The following is a 12,337-nucleotide window of genomic DNA, read 5'->3' on the forward strand; positions in this document are numbered from 1 at the left end:
ATTTCTTTCAAACGAGGCACAAGACCTTTAAATACAACTCTCAGGGATAAAAATGTAAAATAACATAAAGTAAATTATTTAAAATAAACTACTTAATTCCTAATACTTATTTCCTGTTACACATATATGTTTTATGATGATTTGGAATTGAATTATGTTGATGTTCAAATATGATATATAAACTTACATATATGTTTATGCAAATATTTGATCACATGTTTGACTTACCATTGGAGAAATATTTCAAAGGGAACTTTCCCCGTTCCTCTTCATCTACAAGTCAACCCCCGGCAGCATAATAAATTTTCCTACATGTTAATAATTGGTGTTTCTTCTTTTTTCATTCATTTATGATTTGTATTGGAAGCGAACATGGCTAACCGATATTCAAAATGAATGATTAAGACATTTAACACTCCATTATAATAGCAGAATCTGCTTATATATAAGATGTCAGTAAGAAAAGTTATTCACACCTGAAGAAATATCCTAGCAGAATGAGGGACATGGTTCTAAGTTCTAACTCTTCAAAAGCCTACTGTTAAAGTATTGAATTTGCGATATATTGAAAACAGAAAAGAAGGAAATCATTTTATTTCACTTAATGAACGAAATGGATACAAGTTTCTATTTATAGATGATGTAGAAACACCATAACTACTCTACTCCTACATACACAGTAACCTAACCACTTAGTTACTTACAATTGCTAAGTAGTAAGTAATTAGACTTATATCTAAGCTAATGTGAATGTAAATGAGAACTTTAACACCCTCTCTTTAACACCAAGAATACATGCATTTAAGGAAGGATTAGATTTACCTTGATGGTTAAACTGATGTATGACCATTAACCATAGAAGAGCCAACCTGATTAGTGCTTGCAGAACCAGAAGCTTGGTTAAGAGATGAATTATGCAAAAGAGACATCAGTTTATCGAACTGAGCTTGAGAAATTGAAGGATTAGGATTAGAGGTTGAAGCTGCAATTGTAACATCATCTCCTCCTTCAATTGCAGCATTAGCACGAGAAGATTTTCTCAGATGATGGGGAAGTCCATGTTTCTCATAACACTGATCAACAATGTGGTTACTCATGCCACAGTAGGTGCAAACACGAGAAGATTTCTGACTGGAAACACCTTTACCGAACCTGGCAGCATTGATGAGAGCTGAAGAGTCATCTAGATTAGAGAAATTCCCTTGGCATTCGTGCTGAATCACCATTGAAAAAACCTCTCTCATCGGTGGAAGTGGATCCATGAGTAAGATCTGAGACTTCACCATTGAAAATTGATCATTCTAACCGGTAAGAAAATGGGTATTCATTTATACTGCTACTAGCTGTCCTTCAATTGTTTGAAGAAATGCCAAAGTGCCACATAGCTGTTTGCAATGTTATTATCAGTAGGAGGTATATGGATAATAAACTTGAAGATGGTGTTTTTGATGTGTCTAAAGGGCTAAATTTGATATGTTTGGCACCAGATCACTACACTTTATTCAACATGTTGCTTTTGTGTTCCATAGAGTTTTTTAATTTTGAAAGGCATGCTGATTTTGTTGTGGTGGTGAAAAATTATGGATTTTGGTCAAGTGCGAATACCCTTCGGTCTAAAAATGGGGTTATAAGAGGCGTTTGTTTGAAATATCCCAAAAAATGTTGGTTGCATATTCACAGGTAATAGAACTGGTAATTACAATATTTCCAACTTGTTGACTTTTTACTCTATGGAACATTTGGATTATGGGAATTGGTTGTCTCAGGTTCTTTGAAAATCAAGAGGATGATCCAATCTCTCACATGCAAAACTAGGCCTAAGAGAATTGAAGTCTTGAATGCAGTGCTTTCAATTGTTACAGACGTTATGTCCCTTACATGCTCATCTACTGAACTAAGACTTGGCATCACAAAATTCATAGAAAATGGAAGAATTAGTTTAGCTGGAGTATCAACTTCTAATGTTGCAGACAAGTCATGGTTAATCTTCAAAGTAATTGGTGATATTGCCTCAGTTTCCTACGCACACACTGTCATCCTCCTTAAGATACATGACCCTGAGTCTTCTCCACTCTCTATTACCATAAAAAGACTCGTGATTGCTATCTTCGTTACCACATTCTTCTACTTCTGTTGTGCATGCTGTAGTTATGTAGCTTTTGCAAATATGTTGGTTGAATCTTGGTCAAAAGCACTTGGATAATATAAGGCAGTTTTTGTTGAAAGGAGGAAACTGGTTTTTGCTATTACTATCAGTGAGAAAGTGATGACATTTTCTGTTGGGATCAATGATGTAAAGCTCTCTAAGGATCTTGGCAGAATTGTGGATTGTGTGTCATTAACATTATATGTGTCCTTGTTGATCAACAAAGTTACATTCTCTGTTAATGTTGCAATGAATTTTGTGCAAGTCTTGTATGCATCTAAGAAAAATGCTAAAGATTTCCTCTCTGTGGTTATACCTGAATTTGAAAAATGCTTTGTGGAGAACATACTTTGCCTGAAAATGCTAAGTAATTCAATTCACATAAATGTTTTCAAATCAGCCTCTGCGGTTTACTTTGCAGCTTTCAAGGGTTATGTGCGAATGACAGGTAGTTTCAAAGTTGATTATGAAGAGGCACGGGAGTTGGTTTCATCTGCACTTGATTTAATGGTAAACCAAAGATTAAGTTCACACCCTCTTGCCTTGAAGCTAGTCACAACACTTCTTTATGCCATCTTACACTCTTATACTAAAGGATATCTAATCTTTCAACATGTGAGATGTGTGATTATTTTTCACAGGAGGATGATTCACGGGGGAAATATTCGAGATGCTAAAGTTTTAATCAAATTGAAAGATTTGCCTCTTAAACATGGAACTTGTGCTTGTCCATCCTTGAGGACAAGGATGTTTGAAGAGGAGGGTATTGTTACAGGATTTAAGTAGTATTAGCTTATTAGTTGATTTTAAATAAGGAAAATGCTAAACAGTGCCCTCGGGGCACTAGTTAAGGATACAAATATAGAAGTTTTATCTCGTAAATTGTGCATTCAATGTTTTAATGATGTGAAAAGTTATTCTCTCTCGTCATTAACTTTATCATTTGTTTCATTTTTTAGTATGCTTAACTAGTGCCCCAGGGGCACTGTTTAGCATGACCCTTTAAATAATTGTTTTACTTTGTCATTTTACTTATACTTATACATAACCTTGGTGTTGTGAATCAGATTTCAAGTATAGAAAAGAGAGGAAAAGAAAAAACCAAGAGCTAGGAATTAATTATAAATTGCATACGAATTACGATATATTGCTGATGCATTAGCTAAAGAAGAATCGAGTATGGAAGGCGGAAGAGTTGATGCGAGATTAATTGCCGAGAGAGTGAATTTTGATGTAGTTGGTTCTGGTGTGGAAATGATGGAGAGGATATGCAGAAAAGGGAGAAACTATTTGCATATGGATGATGAGAATTGATAATTCAAAGAGGTGTCTGACTTATGCAGTGTACCACAACATTGACCGAAAGTGTATAGCTTTCTTGATATGTTTTGTTCCTTGATCTCTTACCGTCCTATGTAACTTCTCAAGGTGATGTTTGATTGATCAGATTTCACGTACCGGTGAAGTTCATATATTAGATTGCTAGAGTGTTATAACCATTTATATTAACAAAACAAAAAAAGTTAATATAAAAGTTGCGAAAAAGTTAAGGAGGATAAAGGGTTGATAACCATTGGGGAAATATTTCAAAGGGAACTCAACTTTAAGCGGATTCAGGTTAAACTCAACTTTATAAGACTTGCTCAATTTTCACTCAAATACTTGGCTGTTTTGCAAGTGCAATATATTGCTGTTATGGAGTGCTATACTCACTACTATGAGAAATGATCGCGTCCCCATGCAGGAGTATACATAAAACATAACTAGAATTAGATATATTTGATCAAATAGTCACAGCTTTTACAAAAATTGCAGGAACTTTCAGAAGGTCGGACAATGTAAATAATGCATACCTCCGTATCTTTAACAGTTGCATCGTATGCGGTGATTGATGATTCATCCTGTTCTGTCATATCTAGAGTCACCAGTAGACAATTTAGCCACCTGAAATACATACAAATATAGTTGAAGGTTCATTCAGTTTTGCTTGATTAATAAAATAATTAATGAAATGATATTGGGCACTGTCATGAATAAAAAGGCACGTGAGAAAGGTGTGCACAAGAATGATGAGTCACATGGAACTGTAACCATGCATAAACAACCCCTGGATTTTGAGGGATTAGGACGTAGTATGAGAGAGAGAAAAGAGCCATCTGGAAGTTAAGGGAATGAATGGAATATAAGGGAATGTAGTGAATTGTATTAGGCATGATATATATATATATATATATATATATATATATATATATATATATATATATATATATATATATATATATATATATATATATATATATATATATATATATAGGCTTAATTAGTAAAATGGTCCCTTAAAGACATTTTTGGTTTCAGATTGGTCCCTTAAAGAAAAAAAGGTCCAAATAAGTCCCTTAAAGAAAAAAAAGTCCGAATAGGTCCCTTAAAGACATCTCCGTTAATCAGTTTGGTCCCTAAAAAGAGGTCTAAATAGGACCAAACTGATTAACGAAAATGTCTTTTAAGGGACCTATCCGGGCTTTTTTTTCTTTAAGGGACCTATTTGGACCTTTTTTTCTTTAAGGGACCAATCTGAAACCAAAAATATCTTTAAGGAACCATTTTATTAATTAAGCCTATATATATATATATATATGTGTGTGTGTGTGTCTGAACTTTTATCTTCTCCCTCTGACTACTTTCTCTCATTCTGAACCTTCTATTTTCTGCAAATTCTCTGTACTTGTCCTCTTATTTACACTGAAATTAAGAGTTGATACTTAATACTATAGTTACTTGCTTTTCCCCTCCATTTACTGTTTCATTCATTAAAATTGGTGCTTTCATCACATCATGGCAGACAACACACGCATGAAGGAAATTTGCACGAACAGATCGCATGGTTGGAAGCTTCTGGAAATGCTCAAATGACGCGAATGGAAGAGATCCAGAGGGCAAATGAGACTCGGTTCACTCAGCTCAACACTACCATGACTCAATTGCTGCAACACTTCAATTCCATCGTCTTCCCATGATGCAGTGAACTCAACTAAGGATCATCAGAAGCCTTCTTTTCAGGTGAGATCAGTGAAATTGGATTTTCCTCGGTTTGATGGTAAAAATGTTATGGATTGGATTTTTAAAGCTGAACAATTCTTTGATTATTATGCTACTTTGGATAGTGATCGTTTGATTATAGCTTCAGTACACTTAGATCATGATGTTGTACCTTGGTATCAAATGATTCAGAAAACTAACCCATTCCTGTCTTGGACAGCTCTTACTAGAGCTCTTGAACTTTATTTTGGCCTTTCAGCTTATGATTGCCCTCGTGCTACCTTGTTTAAATTACAACAATCTGCTTCTGTTAATGACTATTATATGCAATTCACTTCACTGGTAAATAGAGTAGATGGATTGAGCATTGATGCTATCCTAGATTGCTTTATCCGTGGTTTGCAAGAGGAAATTGGTAGAGATGTGCAAGCCATGGAGCCTAGAAACTTGAGTAAGGCAGTTGCTTTCGCTAAACTATTTGAATAAAAGTATGCAGCTACATCCGAAAACAAACCCTCCACTTTATGGAAGAGTTCAGGAGCCATTTGGGGCTGTTCGGTTTGTGCATAGCCAGAAATCATGGTACTCCATGAAAATACATCTCTTTCAGGCATCACATCAAAGGTTTTCCTTGCCTGATCAATCATTCCATTTTTTATGAATCCAGCGACAAGAGCATTCCATGATTCTAAGTGATCCTTTACACCGACTTCAAATTGCAAACACGCACGGTCCATCGTTCCACAAGCTGCATAAAAATAGATGATTGTAGTCTGTATAATCAAGCTATTTTGAATGAAAGTGTTCGAGTGTAGTCCAAGTTTCAAACAGAGCGTATGAATTTGGCGACCTTGAGAGATGAAGGAGAGAGAGGAACATGATTTGAGTGCGGAAACTAATGCAAGTTCGCATTCGGAATGGTTTTGGTGGTGTCTTGCATTGGTGAAAATGCGAATGAAGTGTTGTGGAGGGGTTGTTGTTTTGGTTGAAGTGGAAGATGAAATCCATCTTAGAGGAAAGGGAAGAAATTGATTATCACATTATCAAGGGAAAAAGTTATAAGAAAATTGATATCGAGTTTGTGAACTCTAGTGATTAGCTTGCAATATTCTCAGGAAATCTCCAATTTAGTAGACTGTGTTGATTATTGAGGATTCCATAATTACTTATTACTTATCAATTGTAAGCAACTAAGTGGTTAGGTTACTGTATATGTAGGAGTAGAGTAGTTATGGTGTTTCTGCATCATCTATAAATAGAACCTTGTATCGATATCGTTCATTAAGTGAAATAAAATGATTTCCTTCTTTTCTGTTTTCAATATCTCTCAACTTCAATACTATATTATATGCACTTTTACATTATAGAACCTGAAATTCTTTGTTAATGATAACTTTGATTAAATTTTCCGAGACACTCTTGTAAGTTTAATATTCTAGTACCTTCATGATGGGTCTTTCTATTATCGCCACAATGTCTAAATTCAAACTTACTTTATTCACATGCTTAGCAGATGAAAGTTACTCCCCTTTCTTAAAATTCAAACTAGTTGTTCGTGAATACTGTCTGTCATTTGAAGTTGAGAGGAAGCTAAAAACTTTGTATGATAAACCACAGTGGAATTTTTCGGTTTGCAGTGGTTCTACTGTAGTTCTTTGTATGATATACATTTATTTGTTGGTAGAATAATTCATGGTATCTTTATCAAGAACATGCATCTATTTGTACAAAGCTGTATCATATGATTATAAAGGCTAACAAAGATGTTGAATTCCTTGGTTTCAGATCAATACAACTTACAATAGCATCTATTTGAATCACTGTAGAAACGCTTGAAATTCGTCGTTTCACTTGTTTCTTTTTTTCCTAAGCTTGTTTGTGTTTGTTGCTTTCTCAGATGGCTGCTAGGTTCCATTTTCTGTCCGCCGTCGTTCCCGGAAGGACTTCTCTGATGGTGCTTGTTGATGCTAAGGTTTGTTGTTTATTTTACCAGTTACCATATGTTTTTGATCTGCTGGTAACAGTGAACAGATGCTGGTTGTGGATATAATTTTTATTATTTATTTGTTTTTTGGTTTGAATATGACCAGAAATCCCTGGAGTTGTTTTTGTTCCCTAATTCTAAGAGAAAGATAGAAGCAAGATAAAATGCACCGTAGGTGTTTGATAAAATGTTCATGAGAAAAATTTAGTTCCTATTTCATTATAATTTTGTAACCACTTTTTGGATATAATGAATTGAGGTTGCACTTTTAATAATTTGAAGTTCTATGAAAAGTAGTATAATGAATTGAACAATTGAGCATGCACAAATATTTAATTTACTTATAACCTGCAAATTTTAAAGAGAACTGGGCTATTCTCTACTAATATTTAGTTATCATTAATATTCTAAGCTGTGTGTAATTGTTTGTTCTTCTGTTCAATGTTAGGAGCCTCATTGTTCATTGAACTGAAATATAAAGAACAAGCTTTTGATGAAAAGATTGAGAAAATTTTCAATTTGGCTGAGAAGGTACTGAGTTCATCCGTTAACTTATTTATTCTTTTATTTCAGTTTTTCTAATTCAATGATTATTATGCTTGTTTAGTCTTTTAATGTATTATGAATCTCTCAAATTTCATATGATTGATTGAGTCAATGCTTGGTAGAAGTAAATTCTTTATCATATTAGTGGATTTTCAGGTGGATTCAGAATCCATTTCTGTTGGTAAGGCTGCTGTTGGAAACTTATTGGGTGGCATCCGCTACTTCTATGGCCAATCAAAAATTGCTTTGTCAAGAACCCTTAATGTAAGTTACTTTAGTTTGTTATAGTCCTTATTGAATACTATGCCACCATCTAATATCACATAACACGACATATGATAATCATCAATGTACCATTACCAATAAAGGACTGAATTCAAGCTAAATAAAAATTGTCTTCAGGTGCTTCTGGAAATGAATTGTAGGCTGGAATAGAGATGTGATGTCAGTAACTTTGTCTATATTTATTTATGTGCAGTTGTTTGCCTTATTAGATTAATATTCCTGATGCACTAATTTAGGAGTACATGAGTCAATGTGTTTATAGCTACAGACATGGTTTTATAGGCCTTGCAGCAAAGTTGACTAATAAACATGATCAAATAAAATTATGATAAACAAATATTGGACCTATTTCAGCTTGGTTTTCTTATTTTCTGTAATGATGTTCCTATTTTATGTCTTTGCATGGTGAGATTTATGTTAATTTTTTTTCCCAATCACAGCCTTTCAAGCAATAGAGTGATTAGTAAGGAATTGGCAAACTTTCACTTATTCTATTAGTTAGGATTTGGCAAAGGTTTAGGTTTGTCAGTTAGTTATGAAATATGGGGCTTGAAAATAGGATAATTTAGAGTGATTATTTAGGAGTCATATTATGTTTTTTGGTTACTGATATAAGTAAGGCAATATACAAGTTTCATAAACATATATGGATAATAAGGTTTGTGTGCAAAGGTCTGACACTGACACATACTTAAATCAACATTTTAGTTCAAACTTGGTGTGGAGTTCATTTGTTTATTTAGTAGTAGAAACTGTATCTTTATCTACTTACTTTTATGAATGGCAATTAAAGGAAAGTATGATGTTTTATATCACATCATTATGGTAATCAAATTTTTGCTTAAAACTTTAAAAGACCACATTTGGTTAAATAAATCTTCTGCATAAAGAATAAAACTGAATTTGAACATAAATATGTTTTATTCATCCCCTGTTTTGCTTGTGATACAAACTACATTTACTCTCCAATTGATCTAATTTAAAAGCTTGAAAATATCACACTGGAAAAAATAGTTGAGGCAATACATGTTTTTACTTAGATTTTGCTAATAAATGGGGAGATTAGTGGGTTTTAATGAAAACACTAATCACTATTTACACAGGAATTTGGCCTGAATCACCAAGCTTTAGAGACACTGACATGCCACCAGTAGAAGTGCCCTCAAACTGTTTTTGTGAGGATTATGTACTTCCACACATTCCTATTGTTTGTAAAATAATTACAAAGGGAAGTTCAATAGCTTGTAATCAAAGGAGTACCACTTCAATTTTTTTGAATGCATCTTATTTGTTCCTATAGAATTCTAGGATAAATTCGCCACCTTCCTATAGGACCAATGCACAAAAACTATTGCGATGGTTGTTGTGTATAATAACTCATGGAACTAGAAATGTTTTATTCATTTGTTTGGTTTTAGGATCACATTATATCTTATGTAGTAGGACTAAGATATTTTGTCTACCCTCAAATGGTCAAAATATATTCATCACTATTTATCATTGAGTTATTCATCACTTTAAACGAATAGCACAATTCATCACTATATAGCATTTCATTGTCAATATTATCAGTTTGCTTACTTAAACTTATGTCGTGTGAGACTTGAAAATCAACTTCCTTCTGTTTGGTCAGGATATATGCCATTGTTTATTCACGAACAATGTTGTCCAGCAGGTTTTGGGTTTCTGGTTAATGTTCCTGCGCCGTGTTTTTTTGCTCACGGGCGATAGCAGCAGCAGTGAGTAAATTTTAACTGCAGTGAGTAAATTTTAACTTTCTGTTTTGTTCTGAAAATTAGTAGTGTGACATATGGTGTATCTGTATGGGCTGCATATTTTTGCTTTGTTTTCAAGAGGCTTCAGATTAGAAGCAAGATATAGTTATATGTATAGTACTTGTATGTCAAACGAGATTGAATAAGTAACAACTTATAGCTTGTATAAAAACAGTTAAACTTTATTTTATTTTTTGTTATAGGAATAGTTTATATATAAGCACTTATATGATAAGAGTTTATGTTATGAGTGTTTAATTAAGTTATTTATCCAAACAAAGCCTTATTTCATATATATCTTATGCATATATTACATGCTTCTGATATCAAGGTTCTTGTTATGCAGGTTTTGATACCAATAGAGAAGTTAAAAGAGGTGAATGAAAGCATTGTTAAAAGAGGTGAATGAAAGCATGAATGTGAACAAGTTAGAACAGAAGTCTATAGAAGTAGTGACTAAGGATGACTCCGAATTTTGGTTCATGGGATTTTCAAGGTTTGAGAAAGCTATTAGGAATCTCAATTTAGCCATTTCCATGGCTAATAAATCCTAAAAGGGAAAATTGAACACCAGTGTTAAGTCTCCATTTTGTAGATTTTTTTGCAAGCTAAGATTATAGGTGAAGTTTTGTAAGGTGAATACTGAATAGGATGTTAAGCAATCTTAGTCTTTTAACTTAATGGTTGTTGCATATACTTTGTCCATTATTTTTGTTTGATTAAAAACCGATAACTATGGTTGTTGCATATACTTCATTCCTATTTTTTTGTGATTAAGAATTGATAACCAAGTTTCATGCCATGATAAAAGACATCACTTTGTCGTTTGTATATTTTTCATGAAAAAGTTTTATACCACTATGAGTGAGATTTGTTTTTGGAGATTTGAACCACTTCCTGATTAATGACTGCACAAAAAATAAATGAAAATTGTGACAAATTTGGAGTTTTAAATCACTTTGTTAAGGGTGGAGGAACAAATTCAGCAGCACCACAAATGGCAGCCACCGCGAAATGTTAAAATGAAACATGGACACCAGGTTTCACAATCAGAGCGCAACAACAACCTGTGGCTGGTGCATCAGAGATGAAGCCGGGATGTTTGAGCGTGCAGGTACAGCATGGAATCATGGAACTTGATGAAATACAAATGTAAGTATTTTCGTTATATCGTATCCACAGGGACTAGTGTGATATCAATTGTACATACACAAATTCCATGATTCTAAGTGCGGGTTTGTTTTGATTTGGTTTCGTAACATAAAATTGCGATAAAAGTGCGTGATAAACTTTTAAGATAAAAACTTGTTGGAATTGGCTTTCATCAAATCATTCACATGTATCAGTTAACTATTGATATATATATATTTCATTTACCAATCAATATCGTCACGTATTACTCGTTGATCATATCCGTGTCCGGAATATGTCTTGAAATCTATTGTATCTATTAACTTTCCGATGTCTCGAATCATTAATCGATAAAATAGCATTAAGCTCTAATACTTTACGTGACTATTAAATCTCAAAATCTATGTCTAAACTTTGAACTTTAACAAGTGATTATCCTATCTTTGATTCAAATAACATATGTCTATATCATTTAAATCTTTTAATAACAGCATGAAAACAAGGACATCACTAATAATGATTGATAAATAAAACACATATAGCAAGGTTAAACTAAATTCATGATCATAATTTAATTACATCCAATCCCAACAAAAGAGATTTAGCTATGAATAGCCATGATAAACTTACAAAAGAGTGAAGATGAGAAGGATTGAAAAACCATTGGGCTTGATTTCTCAAGTTGTGTGGAATCCACCTTCAAAGCCTCACTAACAGGATATATCTATGAAAATAGTGTTTTTCTATCTGATATTATCTAACTTGATATTTTACAAAATGATCTGAAATGCTATTTATAGACTTCTGGAAAAGACCTATTCGCTACGCGAATCCTTGTTCGCTACGCGAAGAAGTTGCTTAGTTGAAGAGGTTTGCTGACACGTGTATTTAGCTGTGACTCATCCTATGCTCGCTAGGTGTTCGCTGCAGCGAGCTTATTCGCTGCATGCTCGCTGGGTGTTCGCCAAGTACCTTGGACTCCCTGCCTTCGTTCGCTTTGTGTTCGCTGTGGCTTCGCTGTAGCGAGTTTGTTCGCTGCAGGTTCGCTGGGTGTTCGCCAAGTACTATGAACTCTCTGCCTTCGTTCGCTGCATGCTCGCTGCAGCGAATGCTTCAAAATTTTGTTTCTTTTCTTTAATATCAGCATGAACCTAACAAAATGGTTGGATTTGATAATTCTTGCACAATTTCTTAGTACACACTATATTTACATCAAAAGTGATTTATATTCCAAGGATTTGTATTCAATAAGTGCCTTTTAAACATGCATTTTAACCAATATTTAGCACTTATCAAATCTCCCCAACTTAGGACTTTGTTTGTCCTCAAACAAAAGGTATTTTAACAAGCTCAATATTCATTCAAAAGAGTGGGTTTGTAATCAATCAAAGTTTTCAAAATCTCAGAGCACAAGTAAAGCAATGTCATCTC

The 12,337-nt window shown here is 33.8% G+C and overlaps 1 long non-coding RNA gene across 8 annotated transcripts; it reads left to right on the forward strand.

Moving 5' to 3' along the window:
- Positions 1 to 4,800: 4,800 nt before the first annotated feature.
- On the forward strand, positions 4,801 to 10,522 carry LOC123895645. 8 transcript variants are annotated; one of them, XR_006804452.1, is made up of 6 exons: positions 4,801 to 5,206; positions 7,083 to 7,157; positions 7,618 to 7,700; positions 7,872 to 7,979; positions 9,634 to 9,759; positions 10,122 to 10,522. It is a non-coding gene; the product is annotated as an uncharacterized LOC123895645 (long non-coding RNA). The 8 variants fall into 8 exon arrangements; XR_006804454.1 differs by lacking the exon at positions 4,801 to 5,206 and adding an exon at positions 5,237 to 6,382; XR_006804456.1 differs by lacking the exon at positions 4,801 to 5,206 and adding an exon at positions 8,118 to 8,159 and having other exon boundaries at positions 6,476 to 7,157.
- The last annotated feature ends 1,815 nt before the right edge of the window (positions 10,523 to 12,337 follow it).

The sequence above is a fragment of the Trifolium pratense genome, linkage group LG7, assembly GCF_020283565.1.
Source record: "Trifolium pratense cultivar HEN17-A07 linkage group LG7, ARS_RC_1.1, whole genome shotgun sequence".
NCBI lineage: Eukaryota > Viridiplantae > Streptophyta > Magnoliopsida > Fabales > Fabaceae > Trifolium > Trifolium pratense.